Source organism: Durio zibethinus, chromosome 23 (genome assembly GCF_047325235.1).
Source record: "Durio zibethinus cultivar Kanyao isolate XHJ-2024 chromosome 23, ASM4732523v1, whole genome shotgun sequence".
Taxonomy (NCBI): domain Eukaryota; kingdom Viridiplantae; phylum Streptophyta; class Magnoliopsida; order Malvales; family Malvaceae; genus Durio; species Durio zibethinus.
In genome coordinates this window covers 9,964,307-9,980,019 of record NC_143184.1, presented here as the reverse complement: position 1 = coordinate 9,980,019, position 15,713 = coordinate 9,964,307, and the positions used below count along the sequence as shown (strand labels likewise).

The window sequence follows — 15,713 nt, the reverse complement described above, 5'->3', positions numbered from 1 at the left end:
ATGCAGCTGAAGCCAAAGTAACAACAGCAGCATCTACTGCAGTAGCGGCGTCAACAGTGGCTTTATAAGCTTTATCAGATTAAATTTGAACATTAAGAAATTTGAAGATAAATATTAAGATAAGAGAAAACACCCTAGTGATTACTACATTATTAGCCAACTCAAATGTCACACAATGTCTAATTTATACTTCACCTCGTGTAATAGACGAACTCATTCTTCCTCTAAAAGAAGTGGTCTAGGCCATTTCAATAACTTAGCAGTTGAGGACCTGAAAACAAAGATTCATCCATCATTGACTATCTAATTAGAGAGCTTTCCCCAATAAGAGTGTGCAGGTTAGAATGGTGTCAAAGACAAAAAAAATTACATTCTGTTTCAGTTTTCACCTTAAATAGTTATTAATTAGGAAAACAGGTCAACAGATTCGTAAGTGAACATGTCTGAGCATGTTTTTGTAAGTCTAGAGAGCAAGCATTTCTAAAAAGACATGAGAAAACAGAAAGATCAAGATGAAGCAGAATTACCAGTGTATTTTTGGAGGCGGTCAGCATTAAATACGGACTAGTCATTTAGCAAAGCTTCCTTTAACCCATTGGCCAAATGATCATAATTCATATCCTTACCTATTAAGAATAATCAATACAGAAGAACGAAAAATGTAAGTTCCAGAAAACTACAACTAATTAATGGCAATAATAAAATGAATACAGGCAAACATACCCAAGTACTGCATACTTCATGTCAGCAATTAGAAAAATATCTTTTAGAATGCCATTGTAACTGGCGGTTAGCAAATAACAAATGCTTATCATCAAATCCCTTTAGATCAGGGAAGAGAATTCTTCTTTTATTAAAATGAAGGTATGCTGCAAGGAAAACTTCCCAGCAGATAAAAGTGACATTATTTAATGTTCAAATTTCTTAGCCAAACCATAGATATTTATCTTCAAATTTCTTAGCCAAACCAAAGAAAAGGGAACATTAAGAACCTTCCCACATCAGGCCAATTCCTCAGCGAAACTACCGCTTACCACTGACATTTGTTCTATCATTGTTGAGCGCATTGCACCCTCTGGGCACTGCCATGAATGTCCTCATCTTCCTCATAAGCCACTTGAGCGTGTGCCTGCTTCCTACACATCTCTTCATCACTGTTAACATCGTGTAGAGTGGTTTCCTCACACTCATCCACCTCCATGTCAGTCAGCTGGACTGAAGTCCTTGGAGATAGAACAGCCTCTAGCGCCTTGCACTGGTCAGGGGTCAAGTGAATGTACATTTTACTCTTCATGAATTGCCTTTGATACATAGGCATTCCTTCATCATTGATGGCCTTGAATTGATCTATGTTATACAAAGAGGAAGTAAAGATCAATATCAAATCCACATAAAACAGGGACATAAAACAGGGACATCAGTTAGAAAAATCGATATCCAATAAATAAACACCAATTAGAAAGATCAATACCCATTAAAATGTGAAGATGGGTCATTTTAAATCAATAAAATTCAAAAGCTAATGACACAATCCCAAAACAACAAAGGTGCACAATCATTGATCATAAAATGAAAGGTGCAGCTTATGTAAATTGGCAAAAACTCCCCACTTACCAGGCTTAATCACTCCTCAGTTTGTGACTTAATGAGGAGTTGTCTGCCATCTAGGTGGGTCAGTACAAATTGGAAGCCACAAAGCACTTCAGTAAGTGTCAATGTATGCTCCACAAATAAGTCATTACCCTTTGTTTTAAATTTAGAATAATTTTTCTGTTGTAGGACAAATACAATTTCTCTAGTGACTGTGTCAGGCTGTAAAAGAGAAATTGTTAGCAAACAACCAAGTTAGCAACAGCAAGAAAGCTGTATTCAAAGATATAAAATAAAATGCCAAGTTCGTAATTAAATTGAAAAAAACAGATTTATTGGCCATACTGTTTCATCAGCTTCTGCTGGGAAAGTAATCTTTGTCCATTCTGCATACCCTTTTCAACAATAACCTCCAAGTCTTTCTTCTCCTGCACAACCTTCTCACCTTTGCACTGTGGGGAGCTATCCTTGTCATTGATGCTCTCACTGGTACCCTTACAATCATTGCAAGGATGCTGCATCTATTGGATCATGCCAGGACCAAGTTGTCTGATAGAGACTTTCATTCCAAAACCTTGACAAACAGAACATTTCATTGATGCACCTGACTTAGACCCTTTACTATGTAAAATAACTTTTGTTAACATAGACCAAAGAAAAAAGCAGTCTAACCACTATCAATGCCACAAACATTACTCAATTCAAACACTAACCCCTTGCACTTTGAGCAAATTTTGTTGCATGAAAAAGAAAATTTTTTTGGACGTTCCATTGTAGAGATCTTCCAAAGAAACCTTGAGGGGATGGATTACATCCTTTCGGCCTCTGTTGCTTCCACCACCTGCATAGGCAATCAAGCTCTTAGCTCAAATTTCATAAAAAAATGATTACAACAGCAATAAAACAAAGCATTGTCAAAAAAAGTAACAACTGAAAACCTCGATTCCGAGACATTAGAACAATACAATAAGAGACTAATTTTCATTTGGGATCAAAAACATGCAAAGACAAAATCTTCCACAATCACAAAGAAAACACACCAAACACCAAAGCCTAGAAACCCTAAACCATATAAAAAAAAAATTGCATTTGAAATAAACCATATCCAAAAAAATAAAGAAATTACAAACAAATAAAAAAAAAAAAAAAAACCAAACGAATCCCACCAATTTCATGAGATTATATTGAAAACTCAAATCTCCTTTACAGTACAAAATTCAAAAAAATAACTAAAATAGTCGAAATTCAGATCCAAAAACTATATATTTACACTACCCACTAACCTTCAATTAAATCCAAAACAACATTCAACAATACCTGCACAAAAAAATAGTAATTAAACAAAAAAAAAACAATCTAAAAAAAAAAACCAACGGACTATCACCCATCCAACATGCAACAAATATTTTAGACAAATATTTAAGAAAAAAATACCAACATGCAAACCTGACAATAGAGTACACATGACCCTTGAATCCAAATAACACCAACAGGCAAACCTCACAACAGTTTGTTTTTATTTTCGAAATTTCTTTTAGGCTTTGTTAACACCTAAATGGAATTGATAAAAAAAAATAGTACACCGAAAAACATTTGGTCAATAACAAAAAAACTCAAACACCATTCAACAATTCATCACCATCAAACGAAATTGAAATTTGTAACACCAAAATTCTCCCAAATAAAACAAAACAAAACCCACATTTAACTAAACAATAACCCAAAAACGCATTAAAAAAAGAAAGAAAAAAACCTAAAACAAAACACATACCAGTCAGTATGTTTCTGTAACACCAAAATCATCCCAAGAAAACAAAAAAAAAAAAAAAAAATCACAATCAATTAAAAAACGAAGAAGCAAAAAATTTACCAAAAACGCAAAAAAAAAAACCAAAACCAAAAGACAAAAGACAAAAATCAAAACACATACCATCTCTGTGTTTTGCGCCAGGATTTCTCTTATCGAAACCATCTTTAATGCTAGTCATAAAATAGCAGATAGAAAAACGCAAGTCTAATACACCTGGCAAGTAAAAAGGAATACGTGCAAACATAAACTCGCCTGTGAAACTTTCAACGCAAAACATTTATATATATATATATATATATTTACACCTGTCATCTTTAAGATCTCAAAGAATTTTTTTTCTATAAAGTAGTATTGATAATATCATCGTTCAATCACAATAAAAAAAAAATGATATAATAATTTATCAATTATAAATATAAATTTTATATAAAATTTTAATTAATTTTATATAATTTTAAATTATATTAATTAATTATAATATAATAATTATATGTGATATATTCCCTACAAAAAAATTTTGACATTTTGATATAATAGTCAGTATCTTTATCTACTATATATAGTTAAAAGCAAGATTTTAGATACCCAAAAACTCTTCCTCAAGGTTGCCAATAATGGCACTCCAAATTTAGGAAAAAACAAGCCAAGGTCTGCTAATTAACGCTGCAATATGCTCATTCCCTTTATCTCTCCAAATGCTTTACCAAATGACTCTGCAATAAGAAATTTTTTTCTTTTGGTTTTACGAGTCATTTATTAAATTACACAAGTCCTAGCTCTTTCACCTCATTACCCATTCCATTCTCTCTTCTTTTTTTTTTTTTTTTGCTGTGGCATGTATAAACTAAATTTTATGTCCATGAAAGGACACCCGAAGGGTATGAATTTGAACTTTCAACGTAAAGATTTCAAGTTTAAAAATCTTCAAAAAAAAAAAAAAAAAGATTGGAATTTATAAGATGGAAGACTGGCCATCTTGTCTTTCATTTTTACGTATGAAAGGAATGGGGAGGAGGGAGTCAAACCTAGGATCTCAGTTGTCCTGAAGAGAGATAATAATCGCTAAATCAAGCCTATGAATGTATAAAAATAATAAAAAATATTCTTTTTCAAGGAAAAAGATCTAATGATCATATGAAAAAATTCAAAAAAAAAAATGTTAATTATCTTGACCCAAACTTCTGGTTTATTTTGTTTCTCATTTTCGCCGTTAAAACCTTAGTACAGAGAAAAAAAAAATCTTTCACAACAATTAAAAAACAAATTTATTTTTTTATCTTTTTTTTTTTTTTCAATAAAAATATCGTATAATTACTGATCATTGCCACGTTGTCAGTGAAATACAAAAAAAAATTAAAAATTAAAAATCTTATAGTAATTATCTTAAAAGGTCACTAACCTCTTTAGTTTTAAAATACCAACTTTCCCCCTTGACCATTCATCCCGTTAACCGAACCATTAGGTCCGTTACCCTATTTAGACCCATGTAGCTAAAGTTGCCATGCTCTTGTTTTTCTTTCTTTTTATTTTTTTGAGTTTCATTCTTTGTTTCTTTAAATTTTCAAAGTCTCTTGCTTCTTTTCCCTTCATTTTTCTTTCCTTTTTTTTTTAAATCTTTGGCTCTCTTCTCCATCCCCATGTTTCTCATTCTTCTCCTCACACCCTCACTCTAGTCTTTTTCTTGTTCTTTTAATGGAAAATTTTAAGGCTAATAAACTAAATGCCTTCGATTTTTCGTATAAACGTCAATTAATGCCAAGTTCTTCCAAATATGAAGAAAATTTGTGTTTTTTTAATTAAATCTTGCAATTGTTTCATTATTAAAACGATTTGAGTTTTTCTCCTTTACAAAAATGCCATTTTGAAACTGTGTGGCTCTTTATGGTGCTTGGGATGAGAGTTCTTGTTTGATTGCTGAAAATGCTTGAGGAGTTGATGATTCGGATTTTTTGGCTTAATTTTTTTATTTTGATAATTTTAATCCTGTGATTGCAGATTTTGCATTCAAATATATTTTCGTTATTTCATTTTTAGTTTGATAGTTCGTTGCTTTCAAATAATTTTTGGGTTATAATTTATTATATTTTGGATTTGTTTACACTGTTGTGTTGATAATTGATTTGGTTAGAGCATAAACGGACGAAAATGCCGGAGAAAGGAGGAAAATAAATGAAAAATAAAATAAAATAAAGCAAATAAGAAAGAATGGCCAAGGGTTTGACTGTGAAAGTGGGGCTTCAAGAACAACAGTTAGACTAACGGGGTGAATGGTTAAATGGGGAAAGATGGTATTTTGAAACCACAAGGGGTTTAGTATCCTTTTAAGATAATCGTAGCGGGGGTTTATATTTCACCCGTCAAAGACGTTTGAGACATGCTTAGTGAATTAAAAAATTTTTGCTTTATTCTAACTTCCTTCAACATGCGAAAAAGATCAACAAGATCCTACTCATTTTCTGCGTCAGATGTTGTTTCATTTCGTACGGATTGGATGGCCACTCATAATTAATGAAGATGTTAATATAAGGCAGTTGAGAATTAGATTACATGATAATAATATATATCAATGGAGTTTAATTATGTAACTTGAGCGGAATATACATACATTACAAGAAAATAAAAGATTAGTGATAGTTTTATAACGATATTTTACTTACAAATATTACTAACATCCGTATTTTTATAAAATTTAAGTCATTTTTTATCAAAACGCAATAAACATTTAAATAGTGATGTTTTTATTTATAAACATCATCCAAAACAAAAATTAATAGTGTTTATCGATTAAAACACATTGAATAATCTTTTTTAAAAAATTAGAGTGATTACTAAAGGAATTTTTTTACAAAAAATACCTTAAATAATCCCGTTATAAAAATGGATATGAGATTATTAAAAGTATTTTTGACAGCCAATCCTTGAATAATCTCTTTATAAAAAAATATAAGTAATTATTGAAGGTATTTTTTGCAAGAAATATCTTCAATAATTTTATTAAAAAATTAAAGAGGAATATTAAAGGTATTTTTTGTCAAAAATACATTTAATAAATATCGTATCAAATTTTAAGGATCATACAGTTGTTAATCATAAAATCATAGGTTCGATCCCTTTCTCTAGCGTTTTTTAAGTTTTTGAAAGGATTATTTATAAAGGATTATTCAAGACATTTTCTGAGCAAAAACACTTTAATAATTTATTTAAAAAATTTTGGAGAGAGAATATTGAAAGTGTTTTCGGTAGAAAAATGCGTTCAATAATCTATAGAAAAAATTTGAAATGAAATCTTAAAGGTATTTTTGGCCAAAAACGCATTCAATAATCCATTCAATAAATTTTTATGAGGGATTCTTGAAAGCGATTTTGGTAAAAAACACATTCAGTAATCCCATCAAAAAAATTTTGGTTTAATTATATATGTAAAGTCAGTTGTAGGTTTATGCGCAGAAAACATTTAAAGTTAGTTATATGTTTATGCCTAAAAACTATTTGGTTTATATATGTGATACTACGAATTATATTTTAAAATTTACATTATGAAGATTGTTATATTTCAATAAATTGACCACATATCCGAATTTAAAACTGATAATAGTGCCATATAAATATACTTTTATCAAATAATCGTACTCAATATAAGTGTATTCATATAAAACAAAAAATATATAAATAATATTAAACTATTACCTCAATCTACAAACTTAAATTATTCATTCAACATGGCATATTAAAAATATTATAACAAATGATCCTCATATATTTACACTCAACCAATAATGTCCAACATCAAGGTTTAGCAATAAATGATAATACATATTCACACCACTTTTTATAGACTTCATCAAATTCATCTACCATGAAGCTTTCTTTACTCTTCCACTAAAAAAAATCAAAAGTAAATGTTAATAAACGAGAACATAATTTAGCTTTTTTTTTTTAAGATATAATGACTTTATGAAATTTATACTAATCTTGAATGGTGTGGTTATAAAATCATATAAAACTATCTCCTTCATAAAATGAAGAACATAATATCCATATTCAATATATCCAGGTTGACGAGGTACCTGAAAATTAAATTTAGTGAGTTTAGAAAATATTTATCTACACAAACTCGGCATAAAAAAATAAATTTCATATATTACCGGTAATGATACTCATTTTATCTTTTCCTTCTTATCAAATGTAGATATTATCCTAAATTGAAAAAAAAATTACTTAATACATAAATAAAACTACTTATGAACAAACATCAGATATATAATATAACAACATGTAATACCTCTTTATAAAAATTTTAATTTCGAGATTAGGCATCGTGTTAGTTAAGCAAAATTAAGTAAATATGACGTTAAAGAATTGATATTAATCATAATAAGCTGCCAATGATGAATGTAAAATAATAAAAATGATATACTCATATTAGGTATCATATCAGATTCAAGTAAGGTTGAAATAATTATTTATATGAATATAACTTACTGTGCATTATACGGGAGCAAATAATAATTAGCTCATTTTTTCATGCACTCAATCATATGATTAGCACAAAAAACGATTGTGCCACTTTACTCACTAATGAAATTGAGGTCAACGAATTTAAATCTGTGGGTCATTATCTCGCTTTAACCTCTCTATATAGAAAGTTACACGATAACAATCAATAATATTAGTTAGTAATACACCGTAGTATAGATTAATACATTTTGAGTTTGCATATTTGTATTTATAAGCTAACCTTATATAAGCAACAATATCAATAATTGATATTTCATCCAATTCACAAAATTCTTTAACTTCATTCACACCAATGTAAAAAAAATGATGGTTTATCAAATAACCCATCCTTAGACTCAATGGTTATGCATTTTTCTCTAGATAAATGATCAAGTGAATAATTAGATAACTTATCTATGACAGCCTGAGCAAGGGTCATATTCTAAGTCCCAACATCCTACTATAATATATAATGAAATATAAGTATTAAAACTAAATTAATAAATATAATAAACAAATAAATATTAAACTTATAAACAAAATCATACTTCATGGCTAGTAACGGAGGTTAGGTTCCTTACCTAACTTACAACGAAAGCTTGTCCTAAGTGGATGATGCTATCCGACTGGCCTACAAGCATGCTATGCTATATTGCTGCCAATATGACCTCCAAAGCAGTGAGTCTTTATTGTTGCTCATTGAGGCGTTGCTCCTGGTCATCAAGTCATTATTGTTGTTACTCAATGATTGCTTCATATTGTGCATTTATCATTCGAGGAGTTTTGAGTTGATTACTAAAAAACTTTGACAGCAACACAAATTTACCAATCTTACAAACTCAACCATGCCTTTCTTTAGCTCCTAATGCTAAAGACAATGAATATTCACCATATTGGATTGCCAATTCATCAGATTTAACTTTGGTAACATAATCATCCTAAAAAACAATAATAAGATGGGTTGTAACAACAATCTATATAAGTTTGTATAGAGTCATGCATACAACCACAATACCAATCATACATGATTTCATGAGTAGTTATACATACAATCTTTTTAGCCAATTCTTCGGTTGCTTCATCTATAAAATATCCATCATTTTGCAAATGTCTTTATTTTCAGACATCCTATCTGAAAACTTTGAGCTAGAGTTCGTTGATTCTTAATAAATTATCACAATATAGGAATTAGAATCTATGAAATGAATGTTTATAAATATTCATTTATGAGTATAAAACAAGTGTACGAATACTTATAAGTTCTTACTTGATATTTGCATATCCCTTTCTCATTGTCTAATGGTGATATATTTATTTGGCCCAATTTTTTTTTTTTGTTTTCTTTGATTTTCTACAAAAGAAAAAAATTACATAAATCACATATGAAGATATTGAATATATTACATAAAATTTTAGAAATAATTTTTTTTAATAGGTTTGCATACTAAGAAATCTTCTGATAGCCTATTTCGAACAAAATTTTTTCAATCTTCAACACTTATAACATTTGTATATGATGTAGGTAGAATAGCCAATACTTCACCTTGATCAATGAGTAATAAAATATATTGGATTGTCAATCTGCTTTTAAAGTCTCTGAATGCTTGCCTAGCAGATTACAACACAAGCTTTTTACACTCAATTGAGACATTGAACCATTCTTATATAAATTAACATAATTAGTATAAACACATTGAATTTTAATTAAATAATCATTTAACAAATTTTATGAAATAGTTTAATAAACATACCACAACTAACTCTCATATACCATCTTTTAGATCATCAAGAACTCATCGCCAATTGGTGTACGTAATTGAAATACTACTATAGACGATGACACCAATATGAGTAGCCAACTTGGCAGCTCCATCAAACACAAGTTGCCTACTTTGATTGAAGTCAACTTGAATTTTTGTGTCACTCATTTTAATTTATTTATTTCATCCCTTTCTTTTTTTTTTTTTTTGCCTACATGTATGTCTTATGCATGTTTAGTAGAATGAGAAGTATGTTGCTTAGAGTCTATAATACTTACAATTTTGATCATAATTATATCAAATATACCAAACTGTCTATCTAAATTTTACACTATATGTAATAAAATACAACCAATATCATACTACAAAAATACCATTCAGCAAACCAATCAGTAATGTGTTTAGAAAACCATTCAAGAAACCATTCAAAAATATCATTCAGTAAACTAATATCATACAATATTATTCAGCAAACCATAATATTTAAACCAAACTACACGAAAACACCATACATGCAATGAAAGGTTCTTGGACGACTAAAATTACGGTGAAATGAATAAAAATATATATGTAGATATAAATAGTAAAGAATAAAAAAAATACCTTTTTAAAGAATATAAATAATACAATAAACAAAAAAATTAAGGACATATCGATAAACAAAGAGGTGTGCGACATTAAGTTGTTGAAGGTTGATGACGACGATAAAGATAAAAAAATCAAAAGCCAAACTAAAAGTGTATCGTTCTTTGTAATAACAGTTTGTGATTTCAAAGTTTAAGACAGGGAAATGAATATAAAAATAATAAGTGAAGGTATTGTTTGATAAAAACGCCTTCAATAATCCTCTTAAAATTTAACTATGAGCTTATTAAAGGTATTTTTACTAAAAGACACATTTAATAATCTTAAAAAAATTTTAAAAGAAAATTATTAAAGGTACTTTTTTAGAAAACGCCTTCAATAATCTTGTCCAAAAATATTACAAGGATTATTGAAAGCATTTTATAAAAAACACCTCCAATAATTTCTTTTAAAATTTTAAAAAGGAGATTATCGAAGGCATTGTTAGTCAAAAACGCCTTCAATTATCTCTTCGTTAAAATTTAAGAGAATTATTGAAGGCGTATTATGCAAAAAAATACTTTCAATAAATTTTTTTTAAAAATATTTCAATGGATTATTGAAGGTATTTTTTATAAAAAATCACCTTCACTAATATTCTCTTGATAAAAATGGAGGAGATTATTGAAGGTGAATTATGCAAAAAATGACTTCAATAAATTCTTTTAAACAGTTTAAAAGAATTAGTAAAGATATTTGTAGTCAAAAACACCTTTAATAATCCCCTTAAAATTTTACTATGAGATTATTGAAAGTGTTTTTTATTAAAAGGCACATTTAATAATCCCAAAAAATTTTTAAAAAAGAATTATTGAAATCATTTTTTTTAGAAAATACCTTTAATAATCTTGTCTATTTTTTTAATACCTTGTTTATTGGAGGCATTTTATGCTAAAAACGCCTTCAATAATCCTAATAAAAAATATTATGAGGATTATTAAAGGGTTTTATAAAAAAAAAAAATACCTCCAATAATTTCCTTTAAAAATCATCTCATTAAAATCTAAGAAAATTATTGAAGGCGTATTATGCAAAAAATGCTTTCAATAAAAAAGCTATTAAAAATTTGAAAAAAATTAGTGAAGGCATTTGTAGTAAAAAAACGTCTAAATCTCCTAGTCAAAATTTATGACGAGTATCAAAGGCATTTTTGGTAGAAAATCACCTTCACTAATAAAAAAAAGTAAAGGCATTTTTCTACCAAAAACGTCTTCTATAACAAATTATTGAAGACGATTTTACTAAAAGACACATTTAATAATCCCAAAAAAATTTTAAGCAAAAATTATTGAAAACATTTTTCTTAGAAAATGCCTTCAATAATTTAGTCCATTTTTCAATAGATTGTTTATTGAAAGCATTTAATGTCAAAAACGCCTTCAAAAATCCTATCCAAAAATATTACGAAGATTATTGAAGGTATTTGTTTATTAAAATGCCTCTATTTGTCATATTTATGTGCGTGTATATTATAAACTCCAATAAAATTATCCTCAAACTTAGCGCATCTAATCCTCAACTTCAAGCTTCATCTTCATTAATCTATTATTTCTCTTTTTAGACTAACTACAATTTATTTTATCTTTCTTTCAGCTTTTAGTATTTGAGCTTTATCTTTTAGAACCCTATTTTAACTATTCTTTAGTTATTTACTTTAGGTTTTACTTCATTCTACTATTCCTTTTGCTTTTGCAATTTTTGATTTTTTTTTTGTTTAAAATTTTTCTTCAGAACCCACATTTCTCAAATACCTATTTGGAACCCATCATCCACTTCTTTTTTCCTTTCATTTTCTTTTTTTTTGGGTTTCTCTGAACCAGTCTTACCTTATTTCAACCTTAACTACAAATACTCTAGGGTAATGTCTAGATTAGCAACAGAGTTTTAAATGCTTTATATCAAGTAGCTGAAAAAATACTTTATAACGATAAGTTTTGATCTTCTATAAGTACTGATCTTGTTATTATTTTTTGTTTAAAACATAATAAACTTAAATATTTAACATGTTCATTTTCATATAAATTATTTATATAAATTTGGTTTAATAATGTAGCAAGTACTAAATAGATAAGAGTTGAATGCAAAAGTCAAAATTAAGTCAAGAGTACAGAGATTGAGTGAAAATTTTCTTAATTTTGCATTTGAGAATACAAGTGAAGATAATATAACATTATGCCCATGTGTGAAGTGTGTTAATATCGATTGACAAATACGTGAAGTTATTTTTGAACATTTAATTTGCATTGGATTTGTCTGGGGATATGTTAATTGATATTTTCATTGAGAGTCTATTCCATCAAGGTTTTCCACTAGAGTTCCTTCAATTTCAAGGGCTCCCCAATACCAACATAATCATTTTATAGCAAATGACATTAAAGGCATGTTGTGAGATACTTTTAACATTCATAACCAATATTTTCATAATTCGTCTTTCCAAAATGATGGATTTAATTAGTCTAATATTGAAATGAATATATTTTATAAACATGGGATAGGTGTAGATGACCAACAACCTAGAAAAGAAGCATTAAAGTTTTATAGGTTGCTTGAGGATATGAATGAAGAACTTTATAAGAGATAGAAGCATTTAAAGTTATCTTTCTATATTTATCTTTTTCACTTGAAATGCTTATGTAGATGGATAAAAACTCTTTGACTTTATTATTAGAGTTTATAAAAAAAAAATTTGTAAAAATTTTTTTTTTTGTAAAAATTTTTGAATCTTGTAAGGAATCAAAGAAGATGATCAAGGATTTGGGTATTAGATATGAAAAAATTCATAATTGTCTCAATGATTGTATGTTGTATTGGGGTGATAGAAAACATCAATAATCTTGTCATTTATGTGGTATTTCTCGTTGGATGGATAAAATTTTCGATGAAAGATTGAATGAGGATAATGATAAAGTCTATGTAAAAAAGAAGTCTGTAAAGGTTTTATGCTATTTTTTTATTAATACCAAAACTTCAACAACTCTTCATGTCTTTTAAAACTACAGATTCAATGAGGTGACAACATGAAAAACTGACGGATGTGAATCATTAAGGCATCCTGCAGATTTTTTAGCATGAAAATTATTTTATTTTAAGTTTTTAAACTTTGCATCTGATCTTTAAAATATTATGCTTGAACTAACATCTGATGGATTTAACCCGTTCAAAATGATGAGTACTTCTTAAGTACTTGGTCAGTTGTATTGATTTTATACAATTTGTCACCATAGATTGCCATGAAACAATAGTCATTTATCTTATTTATGATAATTCTAAAAAAAAAGGTTCAAATAATGATATAGACATCTACTTACAACCTCTTATTAAAAAGTTAAAGTAATTATGAGAAAGATTTGAGACCTATGATACATAAAAAAAACTTTAATATGGGTGCTACTTTATTATAAAATTTTAATAATTTTTTTGCTTATGCAAATTTATCTTATTGAAGCATAAATGATTGTTATGCTTGTCCATGTTATGCTACGCAAACATGTTTGAAGTGGTTATCTAATGGTAGAAAGTTTTGTTATATGACACATCGTCAATGGTTAGATGATAATCATCGATTTAGATTTCAAAAACATCTATTTAATAAAATTGAAAAGTTGAGGAGATCATCTTTACTAATTTGGAGGTCTAATATTTTGTCAAAGTTAAAATACATCAATTTCACTTATAGAAAAATAACTCTATCAAGGAAAGAAGTGAGGGACATCTTTAAATGTGTCTAGCCTCATATTACACAAGTTGGTGATACTGATACTCAAGTTGGTGATCTTGATGTTTAAAGTGATGAGGAAGATGATAAAGAAGATGACCCCAATGAGTTTAAGTTATGAAAAAAAAGTATATTTTTTAAGTTATCTTATTAGGAATATAATTTATTACGTCATAACCTTGATTTGATGCACATAGAGAAGAATATTTGTGAAAATTTTATCAGGATAATTCTCAATATGAATAGAAGATCAAAGAATGACTTAAATAGTTGGCTTGACCTATTTGATATGGAGACTTGCCTTGACCTTTATCCAAAGTTGCTTCCTAATGGTAAACATTGATTGTCTCCTACTTGTTTTGAGATTTCTAAAGCTGAGAAAGATGTGTTTTGTAAGGTTTTAAAAAATATGAAAGTTTTGGATGTCTGTGCGTCAAATATATCGAGATATGTGAATTTGAAGGAGTGAAAATTTTTTTCATTGAAGTCACATGATTATCACATTTTGATGTAAGACTTATTTCTTATTGCTTTACATTCATCAATGTCAAAGCAAGTCACTTTTATGGTAATTAAATTAAATAACATATTTAAAGCTCTATGTGACAAATTTTGAATGTGAAAGAGCTTGACAAACTTGAAGATCGAGCCACGATTACTTTATGCTATTTAGAAAAGATTTTTCCTTCAAACTTCTCCACTGTTATGATGTATTTAGTTATTCACCTTTCATATGAAGTAAAAGTCAGTTGATCGATTTATTATCAATGGATGTATCTTATCAAAAGCTATTATTTGTTAATAGGTTGATTAAGTTGTTAGAGTTGATCATATCACTCTAGTTAAAAAGATATATGACAAATGTCTTATACCATGGTTTATGGGGAGGTTAAAGTTTTATTGTCATAACAAACATTATTTGAAAGGTTCTATTGCTGAAGGATATTTAGCAAAAAAGTGTATGACATTTTATTCTCATTATTTGAAAGATGTTGAAATGAGATTTAATAGATTATCGAGAAATGTTGGTATGCAGCATACTAACTTTGCTCACAGTTATCTTTTTGAAAGTTTGGATAACCATAGGCAAAGCTGAAATGGTGGAGTTAAATAATAAATCTTGAGCATAAGTACATTGATATGTTCTTTTCCATCATAACTTAATTGAATCGTTTCGCACGTAAATTTTTTTGTAAAGAAATAATTCATTCCATTAAGCATAATTTATTGTATTTTTTGTTATTGTTAATACTTTATCATGATGCTTTGTAGTGAATATAGAAATAATTTGAGAGCTTGTGCACATTATCGATGATCAAACCCTCGAAAGCTTGATAAGTTGTTCATTGAAAACTTTCATGAATGGTTAAGAGCAACTGTAAGTACTGTCATACTTTCTATTATAAGGAATCTACAAAGAATGCTAACAATATAACTAATATTATTAGCATATATATATTTATTCCACCTTTATAGGTTTAGAGTGGAAGGCTTGTTAGTGAAGAGGTGAAGTGTCTTTCATAAGTCCGAACAAGATTATGAAATGATACAAAAGTTTCATCATCAATGATTTAAATTTCATACTAAATCCCGTAAGAGATTTAAAAGTACACAAAATATAGGAGTTGTTGTTACTTTATCAACTACTAGCTATACTAGTGTTAGAGATACGCTAGGGATACAAACCTTTTAGAAGAAAATGTTGACTATTATGGCA

General features: G+C 28.4%; 1 pseudogene across 1 annotated transcript; it reads right to left on the bottom strand.

Annotated features, from left to right (window-relative positions):
- Window positions 1–564: 564 nt before the first annotated feature.
- LOC111314590 (dnaJ protein homolog) lies at window positions 565–3,442 on the bottom strand (annotated as a pseudogene). Its single transcript, XR_016332385.1, has 6 exons — window positions 3,362–3,442; window positions 2,304–2,431; window positions 1,936–2,206; window positions 1,615–1,812; window positions 1,035–1,347; window positions 565–626 (listed from the first exon to the last, which is right to left on the bottom strand). The product of XR_016332385.1 is annotated as a dnaJ protein homolog (transcript).
- Window positions 3,443–15,713: the final 12,271 nt, after the last annotated feature.